The sequence below is a fragment of the Talpa europaea genome (genome assembly GCF_964194135.1).
Source record: "Talpa europaea genome assembly, chromosome: 3".
In the NCBI taxonomy this organism is placed as follows: domain Eukaryota; kingdom Metazoa; phylum Chordata; class Mammalia; order Eulipotyphla; family Talpidae; genus Talpa; species Talpa europaea.
Genome location: NC_140069.1, coordinates 123,782,567 through 123,802,566, shown reverse-complemented (window position 1 = coordinate 123,802,566; position 20,000 = coordinate 123,782,567). Strand labels below are relative to the sequence as shown.

Here is a 20,000-nt window from a genome sequence, read left to right as displayed (position 1 = left end):
GCTGATGATTCCTGTAACTGTTCTCACATTTTGCATGCATGGGCAGAGAACACTGAAATTTCCCAAATGTTTCTACTGTATCAAGCTACTATCAGCTCTAATTCTCAGTTCTCAGTATAGTTTACTCCCTAGGGGTAGGTTAGAGTCTAGGGGAAGTGGCCATTATAAGGCCATTATTGCACTCTGTGGGGTAAATCATGAAATTATGTTGTAGCCAATACAAATAAAAAGCCAAGAAGAGAGTTTGTCACTGATATTTAATAAAGCAGAAGTTATTGTGCCTACACTTTGTGTACATAAAAAGTTGTGTTAAATCCATAGCACTATACCATTGATATAAAGAACATCACTGCAGTTTTAGAACTTTAAGGTACTGTTTATTGTCCTGATAATTTAAAATTGAGAATTTAAAATTGAGAACTTAAAATTGTAGTTCCCCAAACAGCTAAAGTTATTTATTAAAGAATAACATAAATTAGAAAGTAGGACTTCAATATATGCATAAGAGTAATTTGTAGACACTGTCTTATGTGATAAATAAACTATTGGATCCTAATAAAAAAGTACATATTTGGTTAGAAAGTTAGGAAAATGTGTACCATGGAGGCCATGGCGGGGGAGGGGGTGTAATTTACATCTAAGCATTTATGTGTGTCTTTGTGGGTGCCCATTGATGATTTCACAATTGCAAATGCCTGAAATCATAAAAGCTTTCTGTAAGGATCATTTCAAAAATAATACCACATATTTCAATTTTAAATACTTATCAGTTGAATTGAACAACTACTTTGTCTAAATGTTTCATTGAATTAGACATGAATTTGAAAAGATGACTGATGAACCTACTAGTTATTATGGTATCATGTAGACATGTCCAGAATTTTAAACACTTATTAAACCGAATGTTCATATTCCCAAAGTACCTTCTAAAATATACAAATGAAATCTCCTAATAAGACTACTTGTGAAATTTCACATTCATTTAATGACTGTTATTTAAAAATGATGTTTTGATTTAATAATCATTATAAGTTGAATTTATAATTTTTGATTTTCTGGGTTCAATCTGGGATTCAGAACATTTTAGTGAATGCTAAACTCTAAGTACTGGAAATAATTAGAATAAACTCCTAAGGTTAATTTAATAGCACCTTTCTCTAATTAGGTCTCATAAATGATGTGACTGTTCAAAACTTTCAAGCTGAGATTGCTGAATATTTTCTAAATAGATACTGACTTACTGCCAAGATATACCTAGTTATGTAGCAATCTTCTGTGGGATTACCCTGAAATCAAGTAACATTATTTTGGTCATCCCATAATCTTGTATAGAGGTTTGACCTCTTGTGTAGTTGATATGCTTAATAGTCTCTGAGCATTCAAGAGATTATCAAGGTCCCCTGCTATGACATGTTTTCTAAACTTCTGTTCTATTTCTACTGTTCCCTCATCTAAAGCATGCAGTGTCATCTGTATCTGATTCATTTGTCTTTACATTTTTGGGTTGGATTTTACTTGATTAAAGAACCCGTGGAAAGGGCCTCCCCGGTAGCGCAGCGGTTGAGCGCTGGGTTGCAAAGCTGTCTGAGGCCTCTGCGGCGCCAGCCACCGGAGGAGGGTCCCATATGGCGCGCGAGCCTCTCCTGCCGCCCGCTGCTCCCCTCAGCAGTGTACTTCGGTCCTTCTGCCTGCTCTGCTCCCCGCTCTGGCTCTGGTGAATTCTCTCACCCTCCCGTGCTTCTGACTGTACCCAGTGCTTGTATAAATAAATAAATAAATATTAAAAAAAAAGAAGAACCTGTGGAAAGTCTCAAGCTCTAGATCAAGAGGAATAACAAGCAAAACATATTTTTAAAACATTATTTAAAGAGGGACACTTTTTTAAAGGATAATGACAAAGTAATAGTCTGTTGCATTCTCAAAGAATTTAATATGCAATGACTATTTATTTCATTATATCATTGCCTTGTACGAAAATCTTAACTGAGACACAAGGATGAGATTGAATTAAGCCCAAATTCTTCAATCATTCTCAACAGGTCGGTCTCAGCCTACCTATGAACAGCGATATGTCTAAATAAAAACTTCCATTTCAGACTCAAAATAGCATCCTTAGAAGTTCAAGCTCCAAGCCATTTTTCATGCTGACTTAGTCTGTGTTTCCTGCCACAGCCCTGTTTGTGTATACAGAACCTGGATTCCCTTCTGCTCTGTATTATAACTATGAATATCCTGTCTACTGTCTACTACTTAGGGACCGACTGATAGCTACTTCTGAAGTCTTTGACTAGTTCAGCTTGTACTGACTTCCTACTTTGAACTTCCAAAGCATGCTTTGTTGATTATTCTGATGCTCAAAAATGACAGAATCTTTGAATCCTGAAATCAAAGAGCATCTCCTCTCTTTTCAGGGCTTGTAATTCTTCCTTATGTATCCTCTTCTCCAGTGGAGTCATTGAAGGTTTTTAATTACCAGTGTGTCATTTAACACAATAAATTTTATGTACTTAGTATTTTGATTAACTTGTAAGTGTATCATAAAGTAATCCTGAATAGTTTTAGGCACCTCATTTACAATCTATCATCATACAGCAGTGGTTTACAATACAGTGTTTAGGAATATAGTGGACTTTGAGGATAAAATGCTTGGGTTTGAATCCTGGCTCTTTTACTTCCTAGCTGTGTGATCTTCAGGAAGTTATGCAACATGCCTGAAACCTCTGTTTGCTACTTTATACTGTTGTCATGAGGATTAAATCATTTTATAATATATGTAAGCCATATGGAATAGTGCCTGAATTGTAAGTGGTTAATAAATGTTTGATGTGGTCCTTATTATAGCTTATAAACCTTTTGGAAAAAGGTGTGGCATAAATACATGAATTAATTTTTAAACATTGTTTGAACTTAATTTGTTCTAAAAATACTTTAGTTTCTCGCCCAGAGTGAGATTTTTTTATGACTATATCAGAAAAATCATAAAACAAAGATATATGTGCTCCACATATCAGATACCAGCATTTGGGTTATTAAAGTAATGGCTTGTAATACTTCCTTGATAGTACATTTAAAGTAATAAAAGGAACTAAGTAATGCAACATATTATTCTATTCAAATTATTTACTACACAATTCTAAACAATAAGCACTAAGCCAAAAGTCCAAGTTTTATCTCAAATCATTTGTGGATCAACACAGAAAAGTACATTTCAAAAGGGAAGGGCCATCATTGAAATGTTCTGTACACAGAGCCTGGACACTTATTCTCTTCGGCCATCCATCCCAGGCCTCATCATTAGCTTGTCATTAAAATCATTAACATACATGATTGAATGGTCCAGGCTGGCATCACTTTTGTTATGCACATTTGGGTTTATGAAATCTGATAACACATATTCAGCTGGAGAAACCTTAAATAGATGAAGTCAAGGTTGCACTAAAAAGTCGATATTTTGAGAGACTCAGTTATATATACAAATAGCCTGTTAGAAAATGAATTTTTCTACAAAAATTCATTTATGCTGTGTATTGAGTTGAGTCCCTTGTGTCCACAGTGAAGTAAAAACCATTATTTTCACTTTGACAGGAAAAGCCAATAACATATTACCATTGGTACTTATTGTTAATCATTAATTCAATAAAAATGTATTGAGTTCCCTCTCTATATAAGTCACTGTGGGAGCATGTAAATATCAATCAGAAATTTCGCATTCCAGTATAAGAGAAATATGTGCTCAAATAACTACAAGATTAACAGTCATAATAATGCTAAGAAAAGTAGCAATTAAGTAGAATGGGGGGACTTAATATCTAAGAGAGATTATTTGCCTCTAAGAAGAACCCAATGCATAGAAACTTCTAATGGAATTTATTAAACACAGTAAAAGTTTCACATGGACAAAAGAGAAATTTTTGACTCTCTTGATGATAGAACTCTTTTTGGGTTTGAAGATCTACTCAGGATGAGTTAGATATTTACCATGTCATTTTTACCCCACTGATTTTAAATTTATGCACTACTTCCATCAACTATAATTTGCGTTATCATGCAGATTAAATGACAGTTCTTAAAAGGGCCCATGATAATAAATAAAGTAGAAGATACTTCAAACAATCAAAGAATCAGTTCTTTCCAGGAGTACAACAAATAACATTTTAAATTAGGATTTAGAATACTTTAAAAACTTATGAGCAAAAAGAAGGGAAAAAACTAGTGATTTTATTTTCTCATTTGTGAGTAAAGGATATTTACTCATTTGTGAGTAAAGTGATTTGTTTTTCTTATATATTAAGGCTGAAGTCTACATAGTAGGGTTGGATGATTTACCAGCCATTTATTTATTTGTGGGGTACCCAATACTCTGTGCCAAGCATCTGTATTATTACAGATTTAAGAATACAAACCTTGGCACAGAAGGACACAGATACAAGGGAAATAAATATGTTTACTTTGATAGAGACCTTAGTAGTTCTTCCAGACCTGATAAACTGTGATATTTTTAAGTGGCTTATGTAACCTTATATTTGATTTCAGAGAAAATTTGGCAAATAATGGGCATCTTTTCAAATTAATATCCAGGAACTCATTGTAAACAATTGGAAAAAGTGTTCTTTGAAGCAGAGGATTTCTAATTCAACTATTTCTTTAGTTCACTGCATACTATTTACTACAGAAAAACAGTGAAAGTGTTATGTTCCTCACTTAAAGAAGGCATACTGACCTCCTCATTTGATATAATTTATACTTTTAAGAATTAAAATCTCTTTAGATAATTGGAGGGAAAAGTACTTAGTGTAGAGAGATATAAAGTCTATTTTTATTTTCCGACAGATGCAAAGTCAGTAACAACATATAAGTACTTCTTAAGGATAAAAAGACTTGGAGTCAGTGTGGACAACAGGTCCTGTTCCACAGTTTTTAGCCCAATAGAGGAAATAAGATGCAAACAGAAGTAACTTTGCTACCAGGCAAAATGTGGTCTATTATTACAGTCGGTAGTGTTATGATAGGAGATAAATACGAGCAATGCAATAAGTGAATGTTCTAAGAAGGAAGATGGTGTCACTTCAGAGGGCTTTGAAATATGTGGGAATGATGCTATGCAGAGTTGAAGAAAGGGACATAGAGTGAAATGGAAAAAGTGGAGAATCTTAGAGGTGCTGTGGGAAACCTAAGAGTGTGTAGAGGCAATGGAGAAAGGAGGGGTATTAAAAAAAAGGGTGTTAGAAAGCAGGTCAAGGGCAGGTAGTAGAGGGCCCTTGAGTTGCTTTTTATGGAATTTAAAATTTATCCTCTGCCAACTGAAGGGCTACTGATGATTTTTGACCATGGAGGTGAAAAGATGGAAGTTTTAGAATATTAGGACACTGGAGGTAGTTTACCAGTTGCGAGCTTACTAAACTGTGTTATAAAGTAATGATGGTCAAGATTAAGGTGGCAGGATTAGAAACTAGGGAGAAAAATGAAGAATTTAAGCTATAAATTTTATTGTAAAATGTTTTGCATCTGTTGTCCTTTGAAATCATTTCCTTTTATAAGTTACCAAGGAGACAAAAGGGCCTAAATCTATTATTTTTATTTTAAAGTCTGGGCTCTTATGATATTTTAAAGAAAACTAGTTTTAAATTGAAAAATTGAATATCAAGGGAAAAGGGCATAAAAATGTGGCATTTTTTCCAAGTGAAAAAATCAAATATTTCCACAGAGGACTAGCAAAAGAGAAAAGAGATAAAGCTTTGTAAAGTGAGGTACATAAACCTACTCTGGTCTTGCTAATAATCTCCAAATAATTTGGTAACTTTGAAAAATACCCTTACCTTAACAAGAAGTTGAAGAGGAATGAACTCACAGATATAGATCCCAAGTCCTTGTCTAATATTTCCTTGTAAGTGTTCCTTTCTAGGCAGACTGCCCAAGCCAAGTCAAAGGAATTATTATCTCAGCTCTCTGTAAAACCTATGCTATATATCTTAGTTATCTTTACCCATATCATCATATCCTTTGTACCAATTCTCTTTCTTCCTTCCTGTTTAACATTAGGATGAAAAATTTTAAGAATGCCATATTTACAGGCAAAAAAAAGTTATCAACAATAATTTCATAAATTTCAACTTAAAAAATTAACTTCATGTTAATCATAATTCAAACTACATCTTTCACAAAGACTTTTCTGATTCTCCTGTGTATGAACACGCTGGGGTCTTTGAATTCACAATTGGGTTATAACCATCCTTCATTCTTTCACTTGGTTTCTTTTATTATTATGTACCTAACCATCCCTGTATTTCAGTTTTACCTCTTTGTAAGTATAGATCATGTGCCAGTTTCCAGGAGAGCACATTGCACTTAGTAAGTGCTCAGTAAATGTTCATTCAACTCAAAAGAATGAAACATCACTGTTCCCACCAAGCCTTTACCAGAATGGAATGCAAAGTAGCAGTTGATTTTATACTGTAGTTTAATCTCTGTTTTATAGCCTGCCCTCTTTAATGGTATATACCAAAAAACAGAGAGGATTAGCTATATTAAGTGACTATTTTGTTGCCTAAAGAGAAGTTGCTTCTTTAAGTTGTGAAATTTATAAGTACCCAAGGCACCAATGAAAGGAAGAAGAAATGATAATGTTTGCCTACACCCTAAAGCAAAGAGTCAAATTATAATGAGAAAGTTTATATGTTTAGATTGTGGTCACACAGTGGATTCCCCAGAGGAATGTAAATTGTCTTCATTTTTCTTTATTCAAGACTAAGAAAAAATTGTAGAAATAATTTTTCTTTAGAATAAAAAAGTATTATGGGCAAAGTTCTCTTAAAATAAGGTGTTCAAAATGTTTTTCAGTCAATAGATGCTAGAATGTAGACTCTCAACAGTGTTTCCTTATTTAGTTATTATTAAATGTAATGATTAAAATATTCATATGGTATAACTGCTTATGAGAATTTCAGTAGTATAATGTAAATTTGATTATCTTTTGGAAAACAGTATTCATTAATACCATAAAGCTAATTATAAAAATTTTAAGTGTTAAATATTGTTACAGAGATCATCAAATGCTATGAAGAAAAACTTTTAAAAACCATGGGTTATATCTATAACATAGGCTATTTCAGGAAATGTAAAACTAATTTTTATCAAACATTTATAAGTAAAGACTAAATGTCAGAGTAGATCAAAATTGAAATTATTTTTATGTGGCTTACTCATTATAGGATACACCTGTATATATTTTCTTTAGAGAATTCTAGTTATTTGAGAAAAAATTTAATACACTTAATATAATGTACCAATTGAGAAAAAATACTACAATTTTTTTTAGAGATACATCTAATAAAAATCCTGTAAGAAAGTTTTAAACCATTTCCTTTGCCCTTCTATACCTGAAGATTTTAAGATACTTCCATTAGTAACTATAGATCATTAACATAAAAAATTTTACTTCTTGGTTAATATTCAAAAAGCTATTTTCAACATGAGGGCCCTAATGCTTTGATTTTTACTATGGAAACTGATTTTATTTGACCCAATATAGCAATTTTTATTCAGTAAAATTAACTTATATATATGGGACTTTGTGAAACACTGAATGTATTAAAATAGTGTAACTCTTCAGTCATGCATCTATTTCCTACTCAATTCAATGCATTCAAGTCCTTGATTTTATGGTTTCTTGATCTCTACTTTCACTGAATTTAGTTCTGGTACGTTTGACTTACACGAGAGAGATTGGCTAGCTCCAGTAAAAAATGTCTATAATCATATCAATTCTTCTTTAGCTCTTAATATTGTGTCCTATTGTTGATTAATGGCATTTCAAAATATCAGCATAGACTGAGTATTGCTATATGCTAATGTTGTCTGTTGGACTGTATAGATTTTGAGCATTTCATAAAATAGTATCAAATTTTTTGAAGTTAAAAGGAGAAACTCAGAGAACTTGGAATTTTCTTTTTTTAAAGTGAATAAAATTTATTACCTGACTTTTTTTTAAAAAGATAAAATGACATCTATTATTTACTATACTTTCTAAGAGTCAGGGAGCTGAAAAGAGCTTAATTAATTGATTCTGGCTTAAGATGTCTCATAAGTTGCAGTCAAGGTATCACCTAGGGCTTTGGTCATCTAAAGGCTTGACTGGTATAGTAACATACAACTCAAGGGCGTGATCTCACACCTCTAAATCAAATGCAATGTTATAAACCAATGTTATATAACTCAATCAAAAAAAAAAAAATCCTGACTGGGCTGAAGGATCTGTTCCAAAGTTCACTCACATGGCTAATGGTAGGCGACAGCAGGATCTGATGTGGAATAATAGTTTCAAGATGGAATTTTCTTTTAACTATATACATTGTCTATTTAGTAGTTAGCACAAAGCTGCTGAATGAATAATGATAATTACTAGTATGTATTTGAGTAGTATTTATTCAATTAGTTCAAATTTGCCAATGGCAAGACCTTCATGCTTACTACAGAAATATCATTGTTTTGAAGATACAAAATGAATTCCAAAATATACATACAGGGCTCTTTTTTTTAAGATAGATTTAGTTTCATGTGGCTCAATTTTTGCTTTTGTTTGTCATATTTTTGAGTAGCTAATCTTTATTCACTGATATAAGATCTAATCATATCAAACAAAACTTTTAAGTCATTTTCAACAGTTTCACAGGAAAATTGTTAAAGTAACTAATGCTCATTTAGAAAGCATATGAAAAATGAAGATGGTAGAAATTCAATTTTACTCATTTCCTTCTAGTATATATACAAGGAAATGATATAATCATATTTTGAATTTAGTGATTGATTTATAAAAATGGTGATTTAGTTATCTCTATTTGTATAAAGTCAGGTTGAATGAAACCGAATCATGTTACTTAAACATTTGAAATTTTAAGAGTAATAGTTTGTTTTTTATTTAGGAAGTACTTGAGTTTATTTCACATATCACAGAAATAACTAATAAATAAAATTAAAGGTTTAAATGGAAAAGTGTTATTTTAAAAGAAAAAAATATTAGCACATTTTCAAATGGGAACTGATCTTAGGCTAATGTGAGTAATTAAATAACTAAAGTTATTTATATAGTCATAAAGGAATTATTTAATTCCATTTAACATTATATTATTTTGAAATGATAAACCTGATTTCTTCTACTAAAATCTTGATTTTATATTCTAAATTTATGCATACTGAAGTGAATAAGAAAACCATATAATTAAAAACAACTAGAAATGATAAATAAGCTCTTATTTTACCTATTAAGAAATTATAAAACATCTTTCCCAGTGTGGTTCAGGTTTTTCCAATTTATTATTTTTGAAGATTGTTTTCTCTCCTGTAAATTAAAAGAACAATTACCACAAAAATTGTAGTGTTGAGTGAGTTGATTTCTTTTTTGATTTGGATGGGTTTGCACATAACTGCTACCTTGGGATGGTATTCAGAACCATAACGTCAGTTCAACAGAAAAAAACCCTGTGTGTTTCTTGGTGAAAAAGAAAACATTCCTCTTCTCATACATGTGCAACCATTAAAATGTGATGAAAAATTGGAACAAACAAATGATACCTCATTTCTTATAGATTATATAGTTTACTTCATTCAGAAAAGCAAAGTAGGAAATGCTCATAAAACACACAGTTTCCTCTACATTTTTCCCTGGCAATGATAAATAGCAAAATAAGTTTTAATTTTTCATCTTAAAGTCAAAATACAGCTTTAATCTAAGATATTTAATAAATCTTTATAGCTTCTTAATTCTGTATTTTTAAAAATGTGACATTTAGTATTTGGTTGCAAAGAAATATTTTCAGATAACTGTAATAAAAGTTTCTCTGTGACACAATGCCAGCTATAAGGACACAGTTTATAATTCTATCCTGCATCCCAATAGATCTGACTCCAAGGAAGAGTTCCAAAGTTCCATTTAAAATCAATAGAAGTTCTAAGAAATATAATAAAAAGGTGGATTAAAGTTAATGAAAAATAAGTTTATAAATTGCATGCATATATATGGATAACAAAATTTCTCTAAGATTTCTTGCCCTTAACTTCATCATTATATTGAAACTTATTCAAATTCATTGTTTAAAGAAACAAATTGCAACACTGTTTAAAGAAACTGGATATTACATGCTTTGAAGGCTTACTCCCAAATGATTTCAGAGAGCTTTACTGATTGAAAACAACAACAAAATTCTTCAGGATTTACCATTCCATTTGATCTGAAAAAGTGATAGATGTGACTAAATAGTTCTAATAAAATGAAAATATAGATTTAATTACTTTGATTATTTATCATTACAAATATATTATGTCCAATCTCAAAACCAAAATAGTTGCCACTTGAGATACAATTGATACCATTCCATTTTGTGTGTCATAAAAAGACACTTGCTACAAACATTCAGGTATGAATGCTTTTGCATTTCTAATCTCTTGAATAGAAAAATAAAGTTTAAATTACATCTTGACCCCCAACCATTAAAGTCAGGCTTGCTGCTACTCCAAAACTCAGCTGAGCCATATATTCAAAAATTGTATTTCTGCTTATTCCTCAGACCAAGTTACAATCAGAACTGTCAGGAAGGGTATATATGTCCTGGTCTCTCTGGTCTCTCTGTTTCCCTGGTCTCTCTGTTTCCCTGTTTGACAACTTTGGATTCATGCTCCTTGAAGCTCTTCACTCCAAAGTCCTAGAGTTGGGCCCTATAGCTATGGCGAGGCCCCCGGCGAGGAGTATCTTCTAGACTGCTGCCCATTTCCCTTGGCCAGGCTGCCCTGATGGGATGCTGCTAATCTACTGCTGCTGATTCCGGGTGGAGTTGTCTTCTGACTATCTTCACATACTTCTTTGTGGGAGGATTACATATGGTCTTTCTCATCATCAGGTCTAACTAATCACCGAGACTGGCTGTTGGAGCTATTTCTTTCCTCAAATTAAACCATAGGACTGACTCTGTGTTTATTCAGTATTCTCCTGAATATACTTAGTCACATGCTTTATTATAAACACCAGAATGGAATAGAGAGTAAATACAATATTTACTTTTCAGGCTAAATCTAGAACATTAGCTATATCTCTGATTTAATAATTAACAAGGAGGATCTTAGATTTAATGTTGCAAATGTGAATTTATTGATAGTAAGATAACTGTGTGACCACTGATTATGTTTCCATTAGTGTTTTGCTGATGGTATTCCATTTTTAGTCTTTGGGTCTTATGTTGAGCAAACTAAAAAGTGTTATTTCCTCTTGTTATGTTAAACTATTTGGTTACCTGTTGCTTAATAAATGATTTAATTCTATCATAATATTAGAAACTGCTTATAGATTGTAGGAATCCTAAGATAACATTTTATTTATTTAATTATTTATTTTTAAAAGATATATTTATTTATTTATATAAGCACTGGATATAGTCAGAAGCACGGGAGGGTGAGAGAATTCACCAGAGCCAGAGCAGGAAACAGAACAGGCAGACCGACAAAATACGCTGCTGTGGGGAGCAGTGGGCATGGCAGGAGAGGTCTGTGTGCCATGTGGGACCCTCACCCGGTGGCCAGGGGTATCGAACCGGATGGAACCGGCACTGCAGAGGCTGCAGTCAGCTTCGCAGCACAGCGCTCAACCGCTGTGCCACTGGGGAGGCCCAATAACATTTTAAACTACATTCCTGGTGTCAAAGTATTCAAATATATCATGGTACTTCTGTGGATGGTTAACTTTAAATTCTTTCAAAGCAGTCAAAAATACATATTATTTGAACATATCCTGAAATACAACCTCATAATGTAAATTATCTTCACATCAATATTCAACGATGGAGTGTACTTTATATTGATAAGTATCTTTAGTTATAAAATGCCTGTGGTCACTAAAATGTACATCCACTTCCCAAGCCCAACGTCAAAAGGTGAAGTGAAAGTACCATCTGGATATACAAAACCTTTATTTTCACCTGGTACTAGCAGTTGGAAAACATTAATACTGAACAGCAATATTCACTCTTTAAATAATTTAGTCAAAGACTTCTGACCCTTAGAGAAAGAAAATTTCTAAGGCTCAACTAGTGTTAGTGCAAATGATAATGTACCTTCTAACAAAGTATCTTCTTTAGATATAAAACAGAAGCAGTAAGCTACAATACTGTCAGCTAAAATTTTAGACACACTTTGCCTAAATTGTGGGGATTCATACCACAGATGTCAGATATCATCTGTATGTAGTTCTATAAAAATCCTTCAAAACCCTACAGGAACCCACAAATTTCCACAATTGGCACTGTGGGGATACAACACTTTTTAGCTGAAGGCACTGTACCTCTGGGAGGATCTTTTTATTAAGAGGAACTAGAATGGATTGTAAGTGCCACATATGGGGACTGGAATAATGTAAAAAAGAACAGCAGCTACTGAGCCACACTTGTAGCACTCAAAAAAAAAAAAAAAAGGATGATAAAGAGCTGACATAATCATAAGTTCTGTACAATCACTTTGGAACAAGATCTCAAAGCTAACTAGCAAAGTTAATGAAAAAGTTTAGAGATTAAATAAAAATGGAATTAAATCAGAAAAAAAATATTATGAGGCCCAGAAATGCTAGGAAAAAACTTAAAGGTGAATGAAAACATGAGAATTAGAAAATCTGTGAAAATATTTGTAGTAAAAAACTGCCTTAGGTTCAGAACTTCATAATCCATCTTAATGATTCAAAATCTCAGGAAAAAATAATGCAGGCTTAACAGGTATGAAAACAATGAGAGCATTCCACTTGTTCAAGTTGTCTATCACTTTCAGCCGTTTTCTTCTAAAATACAGAGCCACTCCAATTTCAAAAATGCTTTTGTTCACAGAGATCTAAGATCTCTAGGGATTTTATATAAAATATACCAACCAAAGGTGTAGGGTCTACAAAGTCTATTTTTTAGATATTCAGTAATGTTTTACAAAATCAGAGTCTGTCTTTGGATGTAAGATATTGCCAGGAGAGGCTTAATCTTATCATTCGAGTCATATAACAATCGAGATTCTCAAGAAGGAGAGAGTGTTTAAAGATGGCTGAGGCATGTGATATATAGAAAGTTCTGGGGCACAGAGAATATGTGTTCAATTTTTAATCCAACAGATTAATGCCATCTCCTTTGTGGTTCTTCAGTAATACTACACTACTTCTTATATATAATTCCCTCAGCCTTTGATTTCCTTTCCTTAAAATTTTGGGTTCTAAGGACACAACAAATTTATTGAGTCTTATATGAACCACATTAACATTCTAATTCTATAAAGAAGATCCTTAAACTCAAACTTCAAATATTTGCTTTAATAAGAGGGAGAAAATAATAATCACCTGCAACTAATATAGGATATTAGCAAGTAGAACTTTCAAATGACATAGAGGCTAAGAGAATTCAGGATGACATGTAAGGAATGATCTGAAAACTCAACAGTGGGAGACTCCAATAATCAGAAAGGGAACGACATGACAAAGGAAGGCTTTGTGCATGAAAACCTCAATACAAAACCAGCTCAGGAAGGACATTTATTTTGATCTCTAGAAACAAAATTTGAAAGTATAAAAATGGGGATCTCATTTAACATTTTTACAAGAGAAAAGAGGCAAATGAGACAATGTACTGATAGAACAAGAAGAAACAATTGCTTAATAAATAAACTGAGTTGAACTAATATGGTGGGTTCATCATTAAATTCCTCTTCAGGTTTGGAAGGAGAGAAAGCAGAGAGATTCTGCCAGTATGAGTTCACCTTTCAGGTGCTGAAAGTGTTTTCTCCTTTCATTAATTTAAGTCTAATACATGGGGCAAGAGAGTAAGTTGAAATTATTTCCACTTAAATACAGTATCACTCCTAAATCTTCAAGTAGTTTTTTTAATAGGCAAATGACACAAAATAGGAATCTTAAGTCATTTTTACTTATGTTCTACAGAAACATGAAAGTCAAGTAATCTGGGAATATTTTCATTGAGATACATAAGGAACGAGTATTATACATTGTAGAGGTCCACAGCTCAGATCTTAAAGTTTTGTTCTGACCAAAGATGACACTCAAATTTTTTCAGGAACAGAAAATATTTTTAAAATCTAACTCATTGAAAAGTGTCAAAACAAATTCCAAAAAATTATTATGCAGAATTTACATCATTCCTCCTGACTCTAAACTTTCCTAGTTTTTGCTAAAATCCCTTTGATCATTCATCTGAATTATATGCATTAATCTCAATAATTTATGTTTTTCTTTTTCAGTTCACCTTCAATGAGATTAAAAAATTTTTTTTAAAGGTCTGGGAGATAATCACAGATGAGGTGAAGGGGTCTGCTACTTTCTATTCACATAAATTTAGACAGCTTTAGAATACATATTAATTAAATCACTAAAATTTATTTATCTATTTATTTATTTTTGATTTGTCATAATTATTTATTATGTACTTAAAAATTAAACATAAAGTGGCACCTATCAGAATTAGAAACAAAAAACTGAGTTGTAAATCACTTAAATTATAGAAATGTGCATGGCTATCTGAACAATTGAGACCACCTACTAATTGCTATTACTGTGTAAATGTTCCCTCTGCCTGTACTTCACCCAAATCCCTGAAATACATGTTCTTCCCAAGAGTCAAATGGATTTGGGGAAGTCATCAAACATCTTGTGTAACACCCCACAAAGGATTCACATTGTCCCTCTGATTAACTGTAAACATCTCCCTGAGCTCTGAGAGCTTTTATGACCACCTCTGCCTTGTAGAAGCCATCTATTTTATTATAATTACTATTATTATTAATTGTGGTAAAGTAGATCACTAAAATTTAAAAAAAAAATTTACTTCACCAATGTGTTCTACCAATATTTATTTATTTATTTTTATTTTATTTTAGATTTATTTATTTATTTATAAAAGCACTGGGTACAGTCAGAAGTGCGGGAGGGTGAGAGAATTCACCAGAGCCAGAGCGGGGAGCAGAGCAGGCAGACTGATGAAATACACTGCTGAGGGGAGCAGCGGGCGAGGCAGGAGAGGTCTGTTGCGCCATGTGGGACCCTCGCCCAGCGGCCAGTGATTGAACTGGTGCTGCAGAGGCTGCGGGCAGCTTCACAGCCCAGTGCTCAACTGCTGCACCACCAGGGGAGGCCCTATTTATTTATTTTTATTTTTAATATTTTTACAGATTTATTTATACAAGAACCTGGGTACAGGCCAGACGCGCGGGAGGGTAAGAGGATTCACCAGAGCCACAGCGGGGAACAGAACAGGCAGATTGACGAAATACACTGCTAAGGGGAACGGCGGGCGCTGCAGGAGAGGTCTGTCACACCATGTGGGACCCTCCCCGGCCAGCAGGGACTGAACCAGCGCTGCAGAGGCTGCGGCAGGTTCACAGCGCTGTGCTCAACTGCATGCGCCACCAGGGGAGGCCCTCTACCAATATTTAGAAAGATCTTGTATCTCCCTCATAAAGATGAACATTATATTGTTATATTGAATTATCTCTTCTTTCCTAAAATTTCATGTTTTCCCTTTGTGTTAAGAGTCCTAAGAGAATCCTGGATTTTATTTTTATAGGGATTACTTCATGACGTCAAACCATTTCCAACTAACTGTCCCCTGTCATTTGATTTTTTCATAATCTGTATCATATGGCTACGAAATGCTTACCTTGGATAGTGTAATGTGCTAAGGATTTTAAATACTATACTATGTCTAAAACACAGTCACTGTTCTTAATCTAGGGACAGTGCAAAATGAGCAGGCTATCGTGCATGAACACGTGTGTTCACACACATGCCATATTAATCCAAGTAATGGGATAAGGAGCAAGTTCTTCAAGGTGGTGGGACAGAGTGCAGGTCCTGACAGCAAAACTACTTCAGAGAGCTTCCTAGGAAACCAGCTCGTAAGAAAAGGTAGGATTGGGGTAAAGGAAAGAAGATGAAAAACAGAAAAAGGAAAGTAAGTGCAGGAAGGCAAATTGTTAAAACAAAATAAGTCTGGCAAAGCCTTTATTCAGGGCATTGTAGGAGTGAAAACAGAGTGGATGGCAAGTGCTAAATGTGAAGCATGAAGCTGAAGAAGATGGATAATCATCTGGTTTCACTTGTTCTCCAAAAATAAATTGGAAGTACCAACCTATAAGCTATTTCACACTTCTGAAGCTTCAAAACATTCTCTCTACCAACTTCAAGGACACATCCATATTTTCTTATGTAGGAGTTTATGTTTTGGGAGTTGAATAAGAAGACTAAACAAACAAAAAAAGAAGTTTTGGTTTGGTGTTTTTCTGAGTCTACGGACATTTATATCCTTGGACTCAGCAAAGGAAATTCTGAAATCACATGACCTTTTGAGCCTGTCCTCTATTTCTTTTTTTTTTTTTAAGATTTATTTATTTATGCATACAAGAACTGGGGTACAGGCCAGAAGTGTGAGAAGTGTGGTACGGGGAGTGAGAGGATTCACCAGAGACAGAGTAGGGAACAGAAAAGGCAGATTGAGCAGCAGGTGAGTCAGGAGAGGTCTGCTGCGCCATGTGGGTAGCTCCCTGGCTAAGGATTGAACTCTTGCTGCAGAGGTTGTATATTGCTTCATAGGTTGCATCTTAACCCCTTGTGCCACCAGGGAGGCCCCCTGTCCTTTATTTCTCACCATGGCCTTCAAGTTGCTATGATTTTTCGTAATTTCCTCTTTGTCCCAGGGGTTCGAACTGGCTCTCTTGTTTTAGTACTTCTTTATGCAGCACTGCAAGAATGAAACTTCTACTTCCAGTCTCTGCCAGCTCCAGAAATCCTACAGTGTATGAGTTTTATTCAACTGAATTTCAGTACATTCTCAGATTACTCTTCCTAAAGCACGGCCTGGAAAGTGTGCAACTCAAGATCATAACATTAAACCGCTTCCAAAGAGACAAAAACAAACACCATAAACTGACACTGGAGGCACTCAACTGTCTGGTCCCACTTCAGATATTCTAAATTTTATGTTCCTTTCTATATTTTAAATTTCTTTCAAACCTAATATGCAATGTTTTCTAGGCACATATCTTGAGTTTCTCTTCTGGGTTGGTATCAATTTGAATTTTTCATTACCTAGAACCTCAGTTAAGTTTCCATATCTCAAAAATAAGAATCCTGCCATCTGAGTAACGTGCACTCTCCCATAAACTCCAGTCTCACATGGTTTCACCTTTATGGATCTGCATACTCCATGAAATATACTGGAAGGAGGGTGGAAATGAAGGGGGACTGTCAAGAAAAGTAACCACATATCTATGGTGTGCCTAAAAATATAATTTAAAATGTAAAATACTTTTATATTGTTTATAGTCTCATATATAATAACAATGAGGTTTTAAAAGGGAATGTAAGTCACTAACTAGGTACACAGCAATAGGAGGGACACAAAAAACAATTATTATGTCCAAGACACTCGTTGCTTTTGCCAGAATCCTATGAAGTGGGCATTACTATTACTTACCTCTTTCTTAGCTGACAAAACAGAGGATAGAAATGAATACTACCCAGCTGTTAAATGCTAAATCTGGGAATGGAACCCTACCACCTGTCATCAGAGCCCATATACCAATACACTAGACCTCACTGCCTTTCATTTATAGTCGCATCAGTATAACTATAATTCTCCAAAACAACAAAAACATCCCACAATTCCATTTCAGGATACATAAATATATTGTTTAAATGTATAAAAATTCTTTCACTTCTGTTTAATTTTCAGAGTACTCTGAAATGCATTGAATTAGATACTCTCACAATCAAATTTTTTTCTTTGCCTCATAATGTATGTAAAGTGTCTTAGGGTTAAGTATAAGCATCTTAAAAATATAATGACAAAGTGACATTCTGTCCATAATATTTGACATCTAATGGACAAAAAATTAATGACCACAGCAGAAAAAGATTCAAAGAATGATAACATTTGGTCTTCCTCTAATTTATATCTTTTATGAAATCTATTTCCAACCATCCTAGGAAAGCTTTCCTTTTATCTCTCTGTAGAAAATACACATAAATATTTTTCACATGCTCAAATTCATAAAAATATAAACTGTAAAATACATTGACTGTGAACATTTTAGTTTTAAAAGCCCACCGTGGCAGTATATCAGCCATTAAAATACAATTTTTATACAGTGTTTTACATATATGTATTATTTTTTCCTTGAGGTAGTTCACAATTAAACTGTAAATTAATAATAAAATGAAAAACCTAAAACAGCAAATGTCAAATGAAAAATACTAATAACCTAACAACGCCATACTTTAGCCCAATTATTATTATTTTAGGTTCTAAAGTATAATGTCTAATAAACTATTTTATTTAATCATTAAATTTTTATTTTAATATTCCTATCACTGACAATTATGTTAAAAAATCACTTCTTTACCTATTTTCTATATATAGTCTATAATAGCCACTATATATTGCCTATTCGCACAGGGAGTTGCATCAATAGCTTAAACACTTTTATTATGAATGGCTTTCCTTTCTCTGAAATAGGTCTTTTTTTTTTTAAAGGGAGAAAACAGGATCTAACTCTTGTTTGCTCTTTAAAGTTTTATTGTTTTAGCATTTTATACAGGGAGTGAGCATTAGCATACTCTGGAGAACTGCTGAAAGTAAAAGGCCTCAAGCTACCCACTGCATGGCTGATAGGATAAAGCAGGGATATAAAAACTTTTGTCTGATTGCTCACTTTCCTTGTTTTAGAGTACTGCTACTCTCGAGAGCATATATTCATGTTCTTTCTACTTCGAGTTTTATTACTTCTTTTGTATTATTTAATACATCTAAAGACACTTCCAAAAGACAAATTTTTCCATTTTGAAAAAGTAATGGTTTGGAACCTGATAAAACACATTAATGTTCACAGTGTGTTTTTCACAAAGGTGATAGAGTAAAAGTGCTATAAAGCAATTAGGCACAAGATCTTAAAGACATTAATATGTCAAACAGAATAAGACGTTAAAAAAGTCAACAAAAATAATATCCTGTGAAAGGTCAAATGGAAATAGGCACGTATGAAGACCATATTTCTCTTTCAGGTCTTTGACTAGATATTTAATGGAAAAACAGGAAAGGAAATATAAAAATGAGAGAAAGTATTATTCTTACCTTAATAAATGAGAATAGAAGTATATGATGTTTAACTCTAACAAGTATGCACATAAGTTACAACTGATCCTAATTCCTCAGTGATGTGTATGCTTCATTTATTCAGATTCTAATTTTTCCTCCTGAATTGTGCTACGGAGCTCAACACTTTTCAGTAAACAATAAACTGATATACTTGGCCTACTGAGGACGGCCAGGCATTTTTTAAAGTGTCATACACATTTCTGAAATCCACAATACATCAATTTTTAATACATCTACTCTCTCAGCTCCATTAAAAAGATGGTAAGGGAAAGATTTTAGAGTAATTAATGATATAGTTAGCTGCTAAATATTAATAGGAATCGTAGTCTTGCATAAAATATAACATATAAACCTTGCCAATACAGACGCACCAGTAATTAAAGTTGAATATGTAATTACCCTGATTTATAAGACAGGCAAAAAGTTACACTTTACTAGCTTCTATGTAAACTGTGGGTAACAGTTAAACTTTGCATTTTACAGTTTATAAAAATGGCATGGCAATATCTTGACTACAGTTCATAAATGGTTTAGAGACATATAATAGTAGTAAAAATTACAACAACTTATTCCATCATGAATATTCTTATTGCACCATACAAACCAAACTGTGATAATAACCCATACGATGTAGACTCATCTTAGTTACGGCTTTATACCCAAGAGAATGCTAGTACTACAAAGAATTTGTAGAGGACTGCTTGTACAGTTATTATAGGACATTGGAGACAATCTAAAAGAAGTATTAAAACTGATTTTGATGCACTTTATCATATCATGGACATGGTGCAATTTCACACCACTTAAACTTATATTTTTTACTTACAT

General features: G+C 33.3%; 1 protein-coding gene across 5 annotated transcripts in view; it reads right to left on the bottom strand.

The window, feature by feature from the left end:
* The window catches only part of FOXP2 (forkhead box P2), a gene marked incomplete at both ends in the record, with an annotated part of 238,900 nt that overhangs the window by 3,698 nt on the left and 215,202 nt on the right, over positions 1-20,000 (bottom strand). The gene's annotated exons all lie outside the window — the stretch shown is intronic.